We start from the raw sequence: 18,215 nt of genomic DNA, 5'->3' as shown, positions 1-18,215 counted from the left end.
GCTTTGAACTATACAGATCAAAATGGTCTAATACAATGATTATTGATTTGTAGTTACCTTTGAAAGAATTGAATCTGTAATTTTGCTAATAAACATTCATGGTTTGCAAATCTAATACTCTCTGTCTGCCTTGTTAAGCCATATGTACTTCACTGTTATTTATGTATTGTTGATCTGTTGATGTTAAGCCTTAGCCCTAGACTGCAGGTCCACATGTTCGAGTGCAGCATGTACTTAAATGTGCACACATCTCTGCTGCAACAATAGTCGCATACGTCATTCAGTTCTCTGAAACCACATCATCCCTACTACTCTCGAGTTAACGCTTCACTGTTCTAGTCAGCCAACAAACTCAACAATGTATATGAATCCAGTCTGCTCCCTAATCCTACCAATCAGTGGAGAAGTGTGGCTCAATGGTTAGAGCGGCAGACCCTGATGCAGAGGTCTAGCCCGGGACCAGGGTTCAATTCCCCGCCTCGGTGGGTCTTGGGCTCAAAATTCCACTGACCTGATAATTCTCGCCTCGGTGCCTATTCCAATCATGGAGTCCCACTCTGCAACTCTGGGCAATAGCTTGCTTAATCTCCACAACGGCCCCCACAACGCTAAGGATGCCTGGCCTCCACCTCGGGGGTGCCCAGGAGTGGACGCCTCACAGGGAAAGCCAGGATGGGTTCCACAGCGTATTCGTACAAGTGCCTTGAGACCCTTGCGGGTGAGTAATGCACTATACAAGTATCAATTTACATTTTACATTTACCATCTAGCACATCTACCTTCACATTACAGACTCTTACTCTAAACATACCAACAGAAATTATCTCTTCAGTATCAAATGCACCCACACCTACAATCCTTCTAGGGCAAGCACCACCCCTGTCTAATGTTAATGCTAATATATGCCAGGTCAGCCAATGCACTTCATCCTGAAATATCCATCCCCATTTCTGCCCATGATTTGGATATTTTGAGCATCATCAACTTCTGATCTAACACGTATTCCCAGTTCATCATTGACTTAATATTTCCTCAATAATGCAAAATCACCCAAGCTGACAGACAACATAAATTAGGAGGGTGAATAGCAGTCATTCACAGGGAAATCCTCGAATGCAGATATATGTCAACACAATCTATGCATCAAAATTGGTACTTGGTACTTGGTGTGTCAGTCCAACACTATACTCCTAGACACAACCTATCAGAGGTAGGTGTTACTAAACTGCAGGCAGGAAAATGAGCAGACCATGTTGGTTAGTTGACCCCCATCTGTTATGAAGACATATTTACATAAGTATGTATATTTACCAGATAGTCATGACATAGGCACAAAGACATCTTTCAAAACTAAACAGATTGTATAAGCAGGTTCAGCCGGTGAATGAGCAGACCACGTTGGTTAGGTGACGTCCATCTGTTATAATGACATATTTACATACGTATGTATATTTACCAGATAATCATAACATAAGCACATATACATCTTTTGAAACTAAACAGATTGTATAAGCAGGTTCAGCTGGTGACTTGGTGAGTCTGTTATTTTGTATACAGAATTCTGAGATTTCCAGTAGTCGGGGTAAGGGAAATGTGTACTTGTCATTTTACTTCTTTTTCCTTTTTACCTCAAATGGAAAATATTTTTCCATGTTGTGAAAACTGGTTCCTGGTTTCCCAGGCTAAATGTGTGACAATTAGAGTCACTTACCACAGGTCGCCTCAGACCACAGTACTATTGGACTTGACATCCACTTTTTAGTACTTTATTCTCTCAGAGTTGTGAAGCAGAGCAGCCAAAGGCTTGCTGAAAGAGTTGGTGCAGGTTAGACATTCAGGATACAGCAAGTCATCTCAATACCCCCTTAGTAGCTGCTTGCCCAGTCAATGTGGAGTTCTGGACTTTTTTGGTTCCGTCCAGAGGTGTCAGGGTACAACACCCGAAGACCCCGGAGTTCCACCTGCCTTGGTGCACAAATGAACAGAAACACGGGCTTCTCGATGGTGGCGTCAAAGACCAAAGGTTTATTACTGCAGGGACACAGAAATCACAGAATCTACACACGGGCAGAATCTAGGAGACTGTTCGATTTGTACAAAGTGGGTTGCTCCTTATATACCAAAAATTGTGCTCTAGGCAAATATTTCACATGTCGGTACATTCCCAAACCTTTGTGTCTCTAAACAATAAATATTTGGCGTTACACAGGAACTGTCGATAATATCTGATACCAAACATCACGAAGAGGGGTTCCCACCAGTCCATCACAATCCCTTGTCAATATTGCATTCAAGACCCGGACCGCCTCATCGTAAAGTTCGTTACCTCCCCCTAATAAAGGCCCAGAAGGAAAGGAGCAGAGCCAGGTGCAGAAGATAGAAAAGCGGGATAAGAGATGTTTGTGGGTTGTAAATGGGCAAGGCTACCGGCTTCGGCCGCCTAATCATGATCAGGTACAATGGACAGGAAAACCAGTTCAGGTGGGCTGGCCTCGGGCAGAGGAGGCAGCCTTTGTCGAGTCATGCAGCTTCAGCGTGATCTGGTTTAAGGTGCACGTGTCATGTAAGAGGTGAATCTCCGGCTAAGGCTACGTGTCTTTAATCAAAGTGAAGTGAATGAAATGATCAGAGGCTATTGCATATGTGAGGGCAAGGAACCACAAAATGGCGGCCATGATCTAAGATGGATGCCGTGTGTATATCAGAAATGTGTCAGTGGAAGGAGTGCTCTTGCTCGTAGCGTAGCGAAAACACTAGGATATACTAAATGGATCATTTGCGGTTCGCTGATACCATTTTTATGTATTTCCGACAAACTTAAAAACACGGGTTCAAGTCGTCACGGAACCGTCACGGAACCTCAGACCCTCCTTTTGCCCTTACATAGGCAATTACTCAGTCTATGTCTGAATCTAGTTCTATGCTCATCAGGTCAGTGACATGCTGTTGTATCATCATCCTTTCTCGTGTCTTTTCTCCAAACGCAGGTGGTTTTCTGAGACAAGTTGCAGCACAAAGACTACACAGAGCAGGACCACACTGGATAATCAGACAACATGAGAATAGGAATACTAGGATGACACCAATGACCATTAGAACCTTCCATCCCCACGCTGAGATCAGAGTCCAAACCCACTCCATAAAGGACCAGTTTCCCTCATCTACATGTATGGAGTCCGAAATCTTGTGCAACTTAGAGATCGCCTCGTAAACTGTTGGAGCATTATTAGGAATAAAGACACAGCAGCTCGATTGGATCATTCTGCATACCCCACCTCGATCTGCAAGTATAACATCTAGAACCATACGGTTCTGCAATGTCATGAGCCTATCCGCCTGAAGCTCAGCTGTCAGATTGCTAAGGGCACCAGCAGTTTCGGTAATAGTAGATTCAACTACCCGTGTTAGCTGACGTATGTTTCTACTATTGGCCATAGGCCCCCAGAACGGAAGGAAGCCTTTGAAGAAGTCTCCAGCTTCCTGACCAGCTGTATCTTCCTTGCTGAAGACACCTCTCGCTACTCTTGTTCTGTGGTAATCAGGTGAAGCAGTGTATGTCGGAGGCAATAATCGAGCAATATAACATGATCCTGAGAAGTCGGCAGGCAACCATGTATAAGCTCTGTCTCGACAAATGAAATAGGTACCCCTAGCAGTAAGAAAGGCAGGGGAAGAGTTAGCCGGAAACACATAAGTCTCTACGCACTCACTCCTCCCTAGCTGAGCTCTCGGATTTCTCCCATTACCTTGCAAACAGACCTGACCTCGGTGAGGTACGACCCAGATTGGAGTTGAGCTTTTACGCTTGCTTTCTCCTAAACTAAGGCGATACTCTGAAGTATTCCAACTTAAATATACTCGCAATTCGTCTCTAGGGTAAGATGGAGTATTATTGACGTCTTTGACCATGTCAATAATTCCCTGGACTAAAGCTTTGTTGGCAGAGTTATATTTAGTGGAACGTGGTGGACGTGGAGGATAGGTCTCAAGAGCATAAGCAAAGATGGTTTGAAGGGCCTGAAATGATCCATTGTAGCTGTAAGGCAAAACCAAATAGGGAATACCTTTATCCATAGTGTGGGGTATCAAGCCACACACCCAACAGTCTGTCGTGTTAACTACCAGTTGGTGTTGGTGCAAGAGCTGTACAAAAGTATTATTAATGAATTCTGAGCGTCGAGCTTGCTCATGTTCCGGAAACGAGTGAAAAGAGTGTATAGAAGAAACAGTAGAAATAGCAGGATCAAGGGGAGGTACTGTAGATACTGGCACAAAAATCAAATTTATGCTAAAGACAATTCCACCCACCAGTGTTGCTAAAACAATCAAAAATGTAATGGCACATTGCATCAAGAAACATTTGCTATGAAGAATTCTATTTAGTCTGTTTCTGCGAACGTAAATCACATTTTCTCGTTGCAGCGCAGGAAGTTCCATCTTCTACAATCCGCTCGCGACCACTGATGATGTGTACGTAGATGAAAATGCCTCTGTCAGCCCTGGGAGTTCCCAGTACTAACAGAAAGATCGACCTTGTGTCAGACCCCTGCAAATTCAAACTAGGCACACAGCCACGACCCTACGGCTACCCAGACGGCAAGGCAATTTTAAAAACAATAAACAATAGCAAACTTCCTGGCTGAAAAGCAAAAAAGTCCAATGTATATAAATATCAAAATCACAATATGCAGTTGCCTGCTTTATTTGTCCTTTTTATGGCTTCTAAGGTTGTATTTCTGCTTCGCTGGTACTGTCTGATCGGAAAATAGTGTATCACTAGCAGCTGTTGCAGAGTTTACGTTCGCAGATGGCAAAGTTTCTTCTGATGCTGGAGACAAATTTTCAATGTTCAAAGCAGTCTTTTCAAGAGGAGAGTCACGTTTCAAAGTGTCAGAAATCAAATCGGCATCGCTGAAAGGGACAAATTTCGGAGTTGTTTCAGCTTCGGAGGCACCAATTCCCTTCTTCACCCAGTCGTCGTAGGGCAGCGGCAGTGGAACACGCTTTACGTGAGAAGCGTGGATCCAGTGCTTGCGACCAGCAACACGTACAGCTGTCCTCGTCGCCAGCAGGATTTGGAAGGGGCCGATGTAGCGAGGCTGAAGATTCTTTGTCCTCGCAAAATTTCTGACCACCACGTGGTCGCCGGGTTTCAGCTGATGCCCTGGACTCTCCGGAGGTTTTGGCAAAGCATCAAAGACCTGTTGATGAATAAGACTTAATTTAGCAGTCAAGTCGTAAAGATAGTCTATCAACATAGGATATTCAATGGAGCAGAATTGTTTAGGCCTTGGCACACCCCAGACATTTGCCGGGCGGCCAAATACAATCTCATATGGAGAAAGCCCTATTCTAGAATGCACTGTTGCTCTCGTTGATAACAAGGCCAAAGGAAGTGCGTCTGGCCAAGCCAAACCTGTGGATGCTTGAATTTTGGCTATTTTAAGCTTGAGGGTGCCATTGTAACCCTCAACTAAACCAGCAGACTGGGGATGGTTCGCACTATGAAATTTTTGTTTCAATCCTAGACCAGCACACACACTCTGCATAACTTTCCCTATAAACTCACTTCCGTTATCTGACCATACAATCCGTGGCATTCCAAACCTAGGGAAAAATTCTTTGAGAAGAATTTTGGCAGTTGATAAAGCAGTGTTGTCCTTTAGTGGGTATGCTTCTATCCACCTGGAAAAAGCACAAACCACCACCAGGACGTATTTTAAATTGTTGCAGCGTTCCATGTGAATGAAGTCTAACTGTATTACTTCAAAGGGACAGGAAGGAGGAGCAAAATGACCAGCTGGAGTTGGAGTTCCCTTGCCAGGATTATGCATCAAGCACACCATACAATTTTTCACCACTCTCTCTGCACACTTACTGATTCCCTCATTCTTCCAAACCGGAGCTAACATCTTACATATCCCTTTAGAACTTATGTGCGCCACTCCATGCGCCATCGTCACTACTGCAAGCACATATGCATCAGGCAACATCCAACGCTGCTGTTCTGTCAAATCGATCCAACATCCATTCGAGTCCAATTTGCCCGTACTTTCTCTCCATACGCGTTTCTCTTCCTCAGTCGCTTCTTTCTGAATCTCTTTCACACTTTCCATTGTGTCCTCACACATTCCAGACTCAGCAATCCATCTTGCAGACGTAGCAACATACATTCTACTCATCATGTCTCTAGCTGTCTGTTTAGCGGTTTCATCAGCAAAGGCATTTCCCCGACCAACATCATCCGTGATTGCTTTATGAGCACTGCACTTCACAATCGCAACTTCAGTCGGTAAGGTTAGAGATTCTAACAAGTCATTAACTAGCTGACCATGTTGAATCTTAGTCCCATGGGACGTAATGAAACCCCTTTCTCTCCACAACCGGCCAAAACTATGGGCCACGCCAAATGCGTACTGACTATCTGTAAACACATTCACTCTCTTTCCCTCAGCTAAAACACACGCTCTCGTAAGAGCTATTAACTCTGCAGCTTGGGCAGAATTCTGACTCACTCTTGCAGTCTCCACAATCGTCTTCAAAGTCGTTACCGCGTAGGCAGCAGTCACATCACCATTCTCCAATTTAAAACATGACCCGTCCACATACAGCGTACCATCTGGGTCGGATAGAGGAGTATCTCTCAAGTCGATACGACCTTTTGTCTCTTCCTCCGTTTTGAAATAACAGTCATGTGGCTCAGAATCACTCGACTCTTGATCAGTCGGCAACAATGTTGCTGGATTCAATACATTGCATCTTTTGATCTGAATATGACTCGCTAATAACGTCAGCTCGTAACCAGATAATCTCGCACTAGTAAGGTGTTGTGTCTTCGTTCGGTTCATGAGTGTGTCCACTGCATGAGGAACCATGACCACTAGCATATTGTTCATCACCAAACCAGCAGATTGTCGAATGGAAGCTGCAGCTGCCGCTGTAGCCCTCAAACAACTAGGCAATGCTCTAGCTACCGGATCTAATGTTGATGAGAAATACGCACAAGGGCGTTGTTTATCACCAAACTTCTGTGTCAAGACACTCAACGCGCAACCTTCTCTTTCGTGAACGTAGAGCGTGAATGGCTTGCTATAATCAGGTGTGCCCAATACAGGAGCTGAACACAAAGCTTTTCGTAATTCAGCAAAACTCTTTTGACATTCATCAGACCATGGCACCGGACTCGGAACATTTTTCCCAGTCAAAGCTACCAACGGCTTTGCTAAAAGTGAAAAATTTGGGATCCATTGCCTACAGTAAGAGGTAATACCTAGAAAGGCACGTACTTCCCTCTGTGTGCGTGGAACACTCATTTGCATAATTGCTTTTATTCTTTCTGGGGTCAACTTCCTTCCCTCCTTTGACAAGAGATGACCTAAATAGGTTACTTCTTGGCAGCAATATTGCATTTTGGAAGGTGACACCTTATGATTCAAATTAGACAAATGATGCAATAGTGAAATTGTAGCTGCTTTGCAAGTTTCCTTGTCATCGGCAGCCACCAAAAGATCGTCTACGTATTGTACTAGGGCAGAACCTGGAGGAAGGACAAAAGAATCTAACTGGCTTTTTAAAGCTTGACTGTAAATAGATGGACTTTCACAGTAGCCTTGTGGAGCGCGTTTAAATCTGAAACTACGACCTCCTAAACAGAAGCCAAAAATATCTCTGCTTTCCTCGGCTATCGGAATGCTGAAAAAGGCATTCTTCAAGTCGATGACTGAGAACCATGTAGCTGTAGCAGGAATCAATGTTAACAAAGCAGTAATGTCTGGCACTACAGGAAACTGCGGAATTACAATCTTATTAACTTCTCTAAGGTCTATGACAAACCTATAGACTGGAGGCTTTGTAGGATCTGTTCGTTTCAAAATCGGCAATACAGGACTATTACAAACATTTCCTCGCGTTTCTTCAACCACACCTTTTTTAATCAAATCTTGCACAATCAATAAGAGTGCACGCTCACCTTCATTTGATATTTTATACTGGGGAATTCTTGGAAATTTCACATTCGCTTTCAAAGTTACTACATACGGTGGAATCTCTAGTAGACCTACATCATTGGGACCAGTCGCCCAAAGAGAATCAGGGAGTGAACGTAGCTCCGGCGGGAGTGCGTTCATTGACAAGTACATCGGAGAGGTGAGTCTTTTACCCAAAGTAAGCTGTACTCCTTCCGGAGAACAGTACAATGTCGCATATAGTCGTTTTAACAAATCTAAACCAAGCAGATTTTCATTACAACCTGTCGTCAAAATTAAGGGTGCTTTCAATTGACACGGTCCAACAGAAATAGACAAAGGACCAGATATCGGGTTGTACACAGGGGCGCCTGAAAAACCTACGGAAACATTTGTTGAGCCAGACAAAGGTGCGCCAGGGAGTTTCGCATGCATGATAGAACTTTTCGCGGCACCAGTATCCAACAGAAACGGTTCGACTACACCTGATGTTGCTACTGCGACATAAGGCCCACTCTGATCCACTGGAACTGATACTACTCCCTCTCTCTGTCTATGGCTGTCCTAGTACCCATTTTGTTGAAATCCCTCTTCAACTTCACAATAATCCTCAACAAGATATTGCTGAGATCTATTTTGTTGAGCTGACTGTACATTTCGCTGATCAAAGTGATTAGAAGGACGATCATTAGTTTGTGGAGGCATAGCACCTCGTCCCCGACCTCTAGAATTCTGTGCAAAACCACCACGACCTCTCTGAGCTGCTGCCGCATTATTTTGCGCTAAAATCTGACAATCATTTTTATAGTGACCCTCTTTCTTACAGTACGCACACTGATTCCACTGGTATTGAGGCCTGGTCGAATTATAATCTGTCTTTTGATACGAATTCTGTTGCATATTAGTCTGATTCGTGCGAGGCGGATACGCCTGCTGTAAAAGAACTTTAGTCTTTAAATCTTTCGTTTTCTTCTCTGATTTCTCCTTTTCCTCTTTATCCCTATTTTCATAGTACTGTGCAGTCGCAAGTATTTGCGCTGTCGTAGATACAGCCCACGCACTTTCTGAGTCTTTCAATTTATTGCATAATTCGGGTAACAAATTATGCACAAATTTATCGACAAACAATCTCTGTCCTCCTTCAGTGCTCATATCCTGACCACTATGGTCTACAAAAGTCTCTTCGAACCTCGTGAAGAAGTCGGAGACACTTTCGTCTTTCTTCTGCTTGCATGCGGATAATTTATCCCAATTAACACGTAATGCTGGCATCAGAGTCTTCATTAAATCTATTATTCTGCCAGGAAGATTAGCAATTAGGGGTTCGGGTTTCGCACCACCTATTTGTTGAGCATCTGCTGCAGTGATAGCTGCCCAATCACCACCTAAAGCAGCCTGATGATCCTCTCTACGAATTTTAGCCCACACTGGTTGTGGAACTACATTACCAAACAACATATCAATGTCGGCTAAGTTCATTATACAAGCCTCAACTGTCTGTGTCAATTCCTTGTAATATCCGGCTGGATTCTTACGTGGATCTGGCAAGGCCTGTTTCACTGCTAACACTTCTGCTCGCTTCCACGGAATATGTATCCATACTCTTTGGAACTGTGCTGGAGCAGCTGCAATACCCGCATTATCATCACGTTGTACTGCTTCGCGCCAAATTGGAGGAACTTCCCTCATAGGATATTGGCGACTTAGCTTCATTCTACCTTTCTCTAAATCTCTCGGCGAACGAAGAGATGGATCATTCCTAAAACTCAAAATGAGTTCCATCGCTTCCTTTATATTATCGCCCACTATCATTCCAGCAGCAAACTCTTTTTGAATCTTAATTAAATCTTCCAAATCTGATTCGACATCGTCTTCTTCTATTTCCTCACGCAACAACGAGCACATCTCGTCGAAGACGTATCGCTGTGTTGGCTCTCCCCATTGCATAAATGTCTCTAACACATCTTTCGTACTATATCTTCTAACTTTTGTAATCCATCTGAGAGCTGTGGAGTCTAAAACTCCCCGTTCCTCAGTACTTGGAAGCTGACTCCGTCTCTGAACAGAGTCAGGAGTAGGAGTCTTAATCAAGGTTTTATATATAGGCGACAGCATATTAGTAACAGAATCAGTAATTCTTCGACGAACAGAAAGTGGAGTTAGTACACTCGCAGACATAGAGAATGCAGTAGAGGTAGGAATAGATGAGGAAGCAGTAGGAGTATCGAGGAAAATAGTTTCTGGAGCAGTAGGTACAGTGGTAGGTATAGGAGCGGGCAGTGCAGGAAGAGGAGGAGCTGTAGGAACACTTACATTCACCACAGGAGGTATAGGAACTTGATTCTGAGGAACAAGAACACCAGGTTGTCCAGCAACCGGCAATTGAACATTCGGGATTAGTGGAGCCGCAGCACCTTGTGCATACGGTGGAGGCGACCGTAACAGATAAGATAGCAGAGGATCGTTTTCGGAATCCTCCAGTATCTTAGCCATTTTCGATGGCAAGGCAGGATAGCACTTGTCAATCGCTAAGTTACGCTCTCTAATGGCTACATCTATGGCTTTCTCACACTCGTTAGCCTGCAACTGCTTAGTCGCTTGCTCTAGAGTTAACTCTTCTAGTTCTTTTTGCTCTTTCTTCAACCTTTTCATTTCTCTCTGTTTGGATTCTTTCCGCCAATAACGAAAAGAGTCAAACATTGCCGGCCGGGCTTTCTTCCTAAACAATTTCTCTTCTAAATTGTCGAGAATCTCTTGTTCAAAACTACCATGCAGTGGCCAACTAAGGACACCATCCTTCTTACAATAGCGGACCCATATCTCATTATAAGTTATAGGACCCACACCATACTTACAATATAGGTCATATAGGGGAGTCCCAATCGGAGGAACCAGACAGGAATCCTCTAACTGTGAGTCACTGTTGCAACTAAAACAAGACAACATTTTCCGACTTACCATTCTCAGTCCGGAACACAAAACAAACAAAACACGAAACAAATTTGTGCACTTGAACCAAGAACTTAGGCCTACCAAAACGAACTGATGTATCGATACCCAAAATTGAACCAAATAGATTATCGTAACTAGAACAACTAGTGATAATCTTACAAAACCAAACCAAACCAAGAACCGATCAAGGATTTTTAACAATCCTCACAAAAGTAACCAGCTAGCTATCACTAAATACTTAACTGAGGCACTGAAGACGTCACCAAGGAGAAACCCGTCACGTTTCGCCGTACTAAGGACTGCACCACTTCGGGTCCAAGACAGGGCGACGGTCAAGGCAACGGCCCACTGCAGCCGTCCTGAACGGGAACCCTCGTGGAAGAGAACTTCAGGGCCACTTTTGCGATATGCCGGGATCGATGAAGTGGGGCGCCTCCCTCAGGAATCCTCACACGAAGCTTCTCGAACTCTTCAGGCTTTTGGACCGGTACCGAATGACGTCGCCCCACGTTGGGCGCCAATTGGAGTTCTGGACTTTTTTGGTTCCGTCCAGAGGTGTCAGGGTACAACACCCGAAGACCCCGGAGTTCCACCTGCCTTGGTGCACAAATGAACAGAAACACGGGCTTCTCGATGGTGGCGTCAAAGACCAAAGGTTTATTACTGCAGGGACACAGAAATCACAGAATCTACACACGGGCAGAATCTAGGAGACTGTTCGATTTGTACAAAGTGGGTTGCTCCTTATATACCAAAAATTGTGCTCTAGGCAAATATTTCACATGTCGGTACATTCCCAAACCTTTGTGTCTCTAAACAATAAATATTTGGCGTTACACAGGAACTGTCGATAATATCTGATACCAAACATCACGAAGAGGGGTTCCCACCAGTCCATCACAATCCCTTGTCAATATTGCATTCAAGACCCGGACCGCCTCATCGTAAAGTTCGTTACCTCCCCCTAATAAAGGCCCAGAAGGAAAGGAGCAGAGCCAGGTGCAGAAGATAGAAAAGCGGGATAAGAGATGTTTGTGGGTTGTAAATGGGCAAGGCTACCGGCTTCGGCCGCCTAATCATGATCAGGTACAATGGACAGGAAAACCAGTTCAGGTGGGCTGGCCTCGGGCAGAGGAGGCAGCCTTTGTCGAGTCATGCAGCTTCAGCGTGATCTGGTTTAAGGTGCACGTGTCATGTAAGAGGTGAATCTCCGGCTAAGGCTACGTGTCTTTAATCAAAGTGAAGTGAATGAAATGATCAGAGGCTATTGCATATGTGAGGGCAAGGAACCACAAAATGGCGGCCATGATCTAAGATGGATGCCGTGTGTATATCAGAAATGTGTCAGTGGAAGGAGTGCTCTTGCTCGTAGCGTAGCGAAAACACTAGGATATACTAAATGGATCATTTGCGGTTCGCTGATACCATTTTTATGTATTTCCGACAAACTTAAAAACACGGGTTCAAGTCGTCACGGAACCGTCACGGAACCTCAAATGCTTTGCTTCATGAAAAGAAAATTACTACAATATACATATAGGAAATGAGCACCAGGGGCATATTACCAGGGCAGCTGCAGATTGGTGTTCTTTCATCCACCATTTTCTGTTTTATGGCAAAATGCTTACACCAAAAAGTGCAATATCTGATCAGATCTCTGTCTTTCGGTACAAAAGGGGGTGGTGATGGACGGAGCATCTGAACCAATCAAACACTCACACCCAGTCAACAGATCTGGGTTTAATCCATCACCGTTCTTTAGCCCACTCTGGCACCCCAGTTCAGACTTGGCCATATGCAAATCAGTCTGACCCATGAGGCACAGGGTCAGACTGATTTGGATATGGCCATGTCTGAACTGGGGTGGCTGAGTGAGCTAAAGAATGGTGATGGATTAAACCCAGATCAGTTGACTGGGGGTGAGTGTTTGATTTGCTCAAACCCTCCGTCCATCATCCCCTTTTGTATCGCTCAGATCTCTGTCTTTCAACAAGACGGATCATGATTTAGAGAAGTGCAATGTGGGAAAAACATGAAAGCACTCCGCAACTCATTTATCTCCCTCATTAAACATTTTCTGTTGGCTGCCAGGCTGCATATTGCCTCACACAGAGTGTCCCGCAAAGTGATAATGTAAAGATGTCCACGCTAGCTGTATGTGCCAGAAGAGAACAGGATGTCCAACCTCCAACTGACTGCAGCTTTTGCATCGGTGGACGGTCTTCTACTTTGTGGGTAACACAACTCAAATATGCCCATACTATTTTGTTTTTTGCAGTTTTATATTGCCCGAACTTGCCCAAACGTATTGGAGCACTTTACAGGGGAAACAACCATTACAACTCAATCATTACAACGCAACTGCCTTTACAAGGCATGCCATTACAACGCATGTCACTAGAACGCATGCCATTACAACGCTTACCATTGCAATGCATTATAAGGTAAGTAATGGGTATTTTTTAGTTTTAGGGTGGGTAAGGGTTAGGGGGACATGGGGACAGTATTTTTACCCATACACTATCCAACACTTACCCTACTGTTACACCCATTGGAGTGGGAATAGTAATTTTCACCCCTGCACTATCCAACGCTTACCCCACTGTTACCCCAAAATTATTATGCATTGTAATGGAATGCGTTGTGGTGGTATGTGTTGTAATGGTATGCGTTGTAATGGTAGTTTCTAAAAATGTGTTGTAATGACATGCGTTGTAAAAGCATGCGTTGTAATGGTAGTTGCCATGTAAAAACTGTCTTGTAAAGGCATGCGTTGTAATTGTTTGCGTTGCAACGTCATATATTCCTTTACATGAGCAACAGTTACATTACACAACCACACATTCACTTTTGTGAGACAGAGAGGGATTGAGAGCCTGGTTCACAAAGGGTCTCCTCAATCGTGGCAGAGGCCCATGCAGTCATGGGGCGGGGGGGGGGGGGCGCACTCGGGATGCGAATCTGCAATGTGGAGGCCCCTCCACGAGTGCGGGTCCCCCGCCATGACTGCGTGGCCTCCGCTCCAAGTGTGGAGGCCCTTTGTGAATCAGGCCCCTGATTTGCCCAGAATCACAGGACGTTGAGCCAACACTGAGTCTCCAATCTGGTTCCCTCGCTCCAAAGTCAGAAGCTCTGCCCTTCCTCCATGTTTCAGCACTTTTCGACTGTAACAGCCTCTGTAATCCTCTGTTACATTGCCCAAAACAGGGTGGCTCTTTGAGAGAGAAATAGAGCCCCGTAGGTGACCCCAGTGGGAACACAGAATCAAGATTGGCTCCTTGGGATCAGAGGGGAAGTAGCCATCACACACACAGTGAGCCCTGACCCCCGAGAACCAAATCTAACAGTCCAGCTCAGCCCCCCGTGGGTCCATGGACACCATCTGTGGGTCGATATCCTTTAACACCTTAGTGTGGTGTGAGAACTCATGATTGAGGAGTTCAGTACTGTTTGCGAGGATAGCTCAGTGGGTATCAGCCGAAGTAGTTCAGGATGCTCAACCTACATGAGGAGGCTGGATGTGGATCAGTGGCATCGCTCCCCCAAGAGAGCTGTGGTGAAGCCCTCCTCACTTGAAAGTTTATGATTTTTGTTACTTGTTGGATATGATCCAGGAAATCACTCAGGGAGTGTATGAGGAATGTCAATTTTTCGAAGGCAAGTCACACCTAGTAATAGACATTCAAAGATTGTGTCAGTGATGGGGTTGCATATTGGAATGAAAATGGTAGAACAGATCAAAAAACCTAAAAGAAACCCTACCAGGAGGACAGATAAATGCAGTGAGTAGCTGGGGGGGGAGTGAGAGAGCGAGCGTTTATGAAGATCATTTCTGGGAGCTTAAAATGAAGGAAGAACATCGAAGACACCCCGGGGTCCACAGCACCGAGGATTGCTCATTCCTTATGAAGTGTCCCAATTACATTGCAGTGCTGTTTCGCTGATTTAATATTCATAGTAGACCATATTATGCTTCCAGGAAGGTGTTCAGAATATGAATGCTTAGTAATGTATTAGTTTTTTAAACCTTCTTTGCTCACAAATCCTTTTAATCTGTACTTCTTAGGTGTGTGGGGGTGTGTGTTTTTCTCAGAGGAAAAACACAAACTGTTCGGAGATTTCAGCCATTTAGGGTTAGTTAAGACTGTTTTGAAGTGGTTTGTCTTGTGTTTTCAGTTTTTTTCTTCATATGAAAAATACAGTTTTTTGATGATGTTCACAACATCGTTACTTGTCTTGATATGTAAATACCGGCCAATCCGGTAAAACACCAGCCAGGTGGCAACCTTAGTGCACACGCAGTGGTGCTGTCTTCTACGTTCACAGTCCCTGTTTTCTGAATCTCGAATATGACTTACACAACATTGTTTACATTTAAAATGAGCCCAGTTTATCAACCTATCAGCACTCACGTGCGCAGTTGGGGCCTCATTTATGAGAAATGACGCATCGCTGCGTGAAAGCCGCGATGCGTCACTTCTCAGTGCGCACTCCTTGCGACATTCCTGATGCGTCATATTTAATGTATGACGCATCATGTCGCAAGGAGTTACAGATACGTCAGTATTTCTGACGTATCTGTAAGCGCAAAAAGTGACGCATTGCTGGAGTGTGTCACAAAAGTGTCGCAACTCCAGCAATGCATCCTTTCACATTGGGCAAGCCCCATGTGAAAGGGCCTGTGTCAGTCTTACGCCTGCTGTGAGGCAGGCGCAAGATATTGACGCAACGGCGTCCTAAAAGTGACGCAGTGAAATCTCATAGATTTCACTGTGTCACTTCTACGACCCTTCCTTGCGTCAATACTCCCACCTTGCATACATTATACCCGGCGCGGGTATAATGTGGTGCAGGGGTTTAAAAAGTGACGCATCTACCTAGATGCGTCACTTTGTAAATATGGCGTAACAAGGTGCATGTTTTACGCCACTGGTGCGTCACAAAAAGTGACGCACCGGCGCCGTAAAAGTGACGCACAGCCTCATAAATGAGGCCCTTGGCTCGCTATAGGCTCGAAATGCACAGCACACCCTACTCTGATGCTGCTACTGCACTCTAGTGCACTCATAATAAACTAGTGTGTGTCATGAATCCAGAGAACAGCTGCATTGCAGCATCTGGCTAGCCCCCCTCCTTCAAAGCACAGGCAATGAAGTGTGTTGGCTCACTTTACCGGGCCATACATGGCTGCTTCACCCCTTCCGATCTCCCCAGAGCCGCAACAAGGAGGACAACAGTGGGAACCATAAAGCATTACAAAGCAATAGTTAGATTGGCCTTAGAAACATAACCAATGAGGAGTGGTATATAATCCAGGAGAGGGGCCTAATAAATATGCACAATAATTCTGTACTTGGTCAATTTCTATGGGGACGTAGCTACCAAAGGTGCAGAAGCTGTATTTGTACCAGAGTCTTGAGGGGTGCTGTGCACCCCAATTATGGAATGTACATTATACACATTAAAGGCGATGGTGTCAACTATCCTTATTTGCATTATGATGCGCTGTAGCACCCATGCTACGCCAATGCATTCTAAATAGTATGGAGCTGATACCAGCAAATTACTAGGAGAATAGTGTTATTTCAGTCTTATTCTAAGAACAACAGAAATAATAAGTCTCACAAGGGTGTGTTGGCGTACACTTAGGGTACACTTATATGGGTGCCCATAAAATCATGAATTTACCAAACACGATACCAGGCAAAGCCCCAAATACTACTAATATCCATTAACGGCCAAGAGGATCTTGCCCATGAATGCAATGTTAATATGGTTAGCGCCATAGGAAACTGAACACCAATGTTATAGGAACAAAAGCAAATGAAGTAAATCAGTGGAAAAGCTACTCCTGTGGCTAAAAGCACCTGCTGTAGGGCTTTTTGTGATACCCTATACAACCTTTTCCATGGCATAGACTTTCAATTATTGTTTGCTATTGGGAGAAAGCAATAGCAGATCTTGGGGAATGAGGGATGACAGCAAAGGTTATCAAGTATACATTGATGAAAGTCAGTCAGATTTGTAATATGTACATATATTCAAAAACACCTCATTTACCCCTTACCAGCCTTTTCTCATAACTTTTTTAAGCTGCCACCCAGGCTTGAGCTTCACCTTCCTCGGCTATTCTGGCTACATCAAAAAAACTGCACCTGGAAGTCAAAGATGAAATTGTTCCACAATGCCTGCATCAAGAATTAGGATCCGTGAACTTTTCAGTGGCACAATTCCATAAACACCAACAGAAAAGCCATGACTTGTAGAATATTCTGGTGTTGATAAGTCTGATTTAGAAGTGACATAGCTTATGCATTGTCCTACAAAAGCATCAGGGGTGCTCTTGTGCTTTTAGTCTGCAAGGGTGCCCCTCAAATTCTCATTTCTGCAGGCATAAATTGTTTGAGATTTCTTCACATGTGTTCAAGAGAGAAGTGATGCTCTGCCCTGTGTTGACCTTCTGTCAGATCATGTCAGAAGTCTACTGATGAGCCTCCCTGTTTAATGGCCTGAGACCCCAAAGCTATGCTCCTAAATCAAGGGGTTACCCAAAGTGCATACCTTTTTGAGAGAGTGAATACCTCCTCCCTCTTCCAAGTCATTGTGGGACTGCTGGGGTGGTGGCATGATTAGTATTGAATGGATCAGTATTTTTACCTGTGGCCTGAAAGGGGAGATGCCACTTGGCCTTCCCCATTTAAAGTTTTCACCAAGTCTCACTTAACCAGGATCATTTACCTCCATGTGTGTGAGATTTGAATGGAGAGTGAGCATGTGTGTCTGTGTATGTTGTGGTAGTGACAACTATGGGTTTCTGACTGAGTGCCTGGTGGAGTCCATATTGATTCCTTGTGTGTGGCAACTTACTATAGTGACAGGCTTTGTGCAAGGTTGACCAAGTCTCTGCTGCTCTACGCACCAGTACTGTTGCATTCTTCCCCCCCCCTAGCCTTAGTATAGTTGTTCCTGGGTATTTGAGTGTCAGACCATCAGCCCTTTGAAATTGCAATAGTTCCTCTCCCAGAATTCTTCTTTCCTCAGTCTCTTTCACCTGCTGTCTAGGGCTAATAAACATTTTTACTTGGGCTATTTTGCATATGGCCATGTCTGAACTGGGGTGGCGTGGTGAGCAAAATAACGAAGGATTAAACCGAGATCTTGACTGGGGGTGAATGTTTTGCCAATGTGCAACATTCTGTCCATCACTTTGTGTGTTTTGCTCTTCGCCCTATGTGGGAAGGGTATGCCCAGACGTGGGTCCTGTGCTCACTACGCCACTGGGGTCAAGCCATCCTGGCT

This window comes from Lissotriton vulgaris, chromosome 3_1, assembly GCF_964263255.1.
Source record: "Lissotriton vulgaris chromosome 3_1, aLisVul1.2, whole genome shotgun sequence".
Lineage (NCBI taxonomy): Eukaryota > Metazoa > Chordata > Amphibia > Caudata > Salamandridae > Lissotriton > Lissotriton vulgaris.
This window is presented reverse-complemented; position numbering follows the sequence as displayed.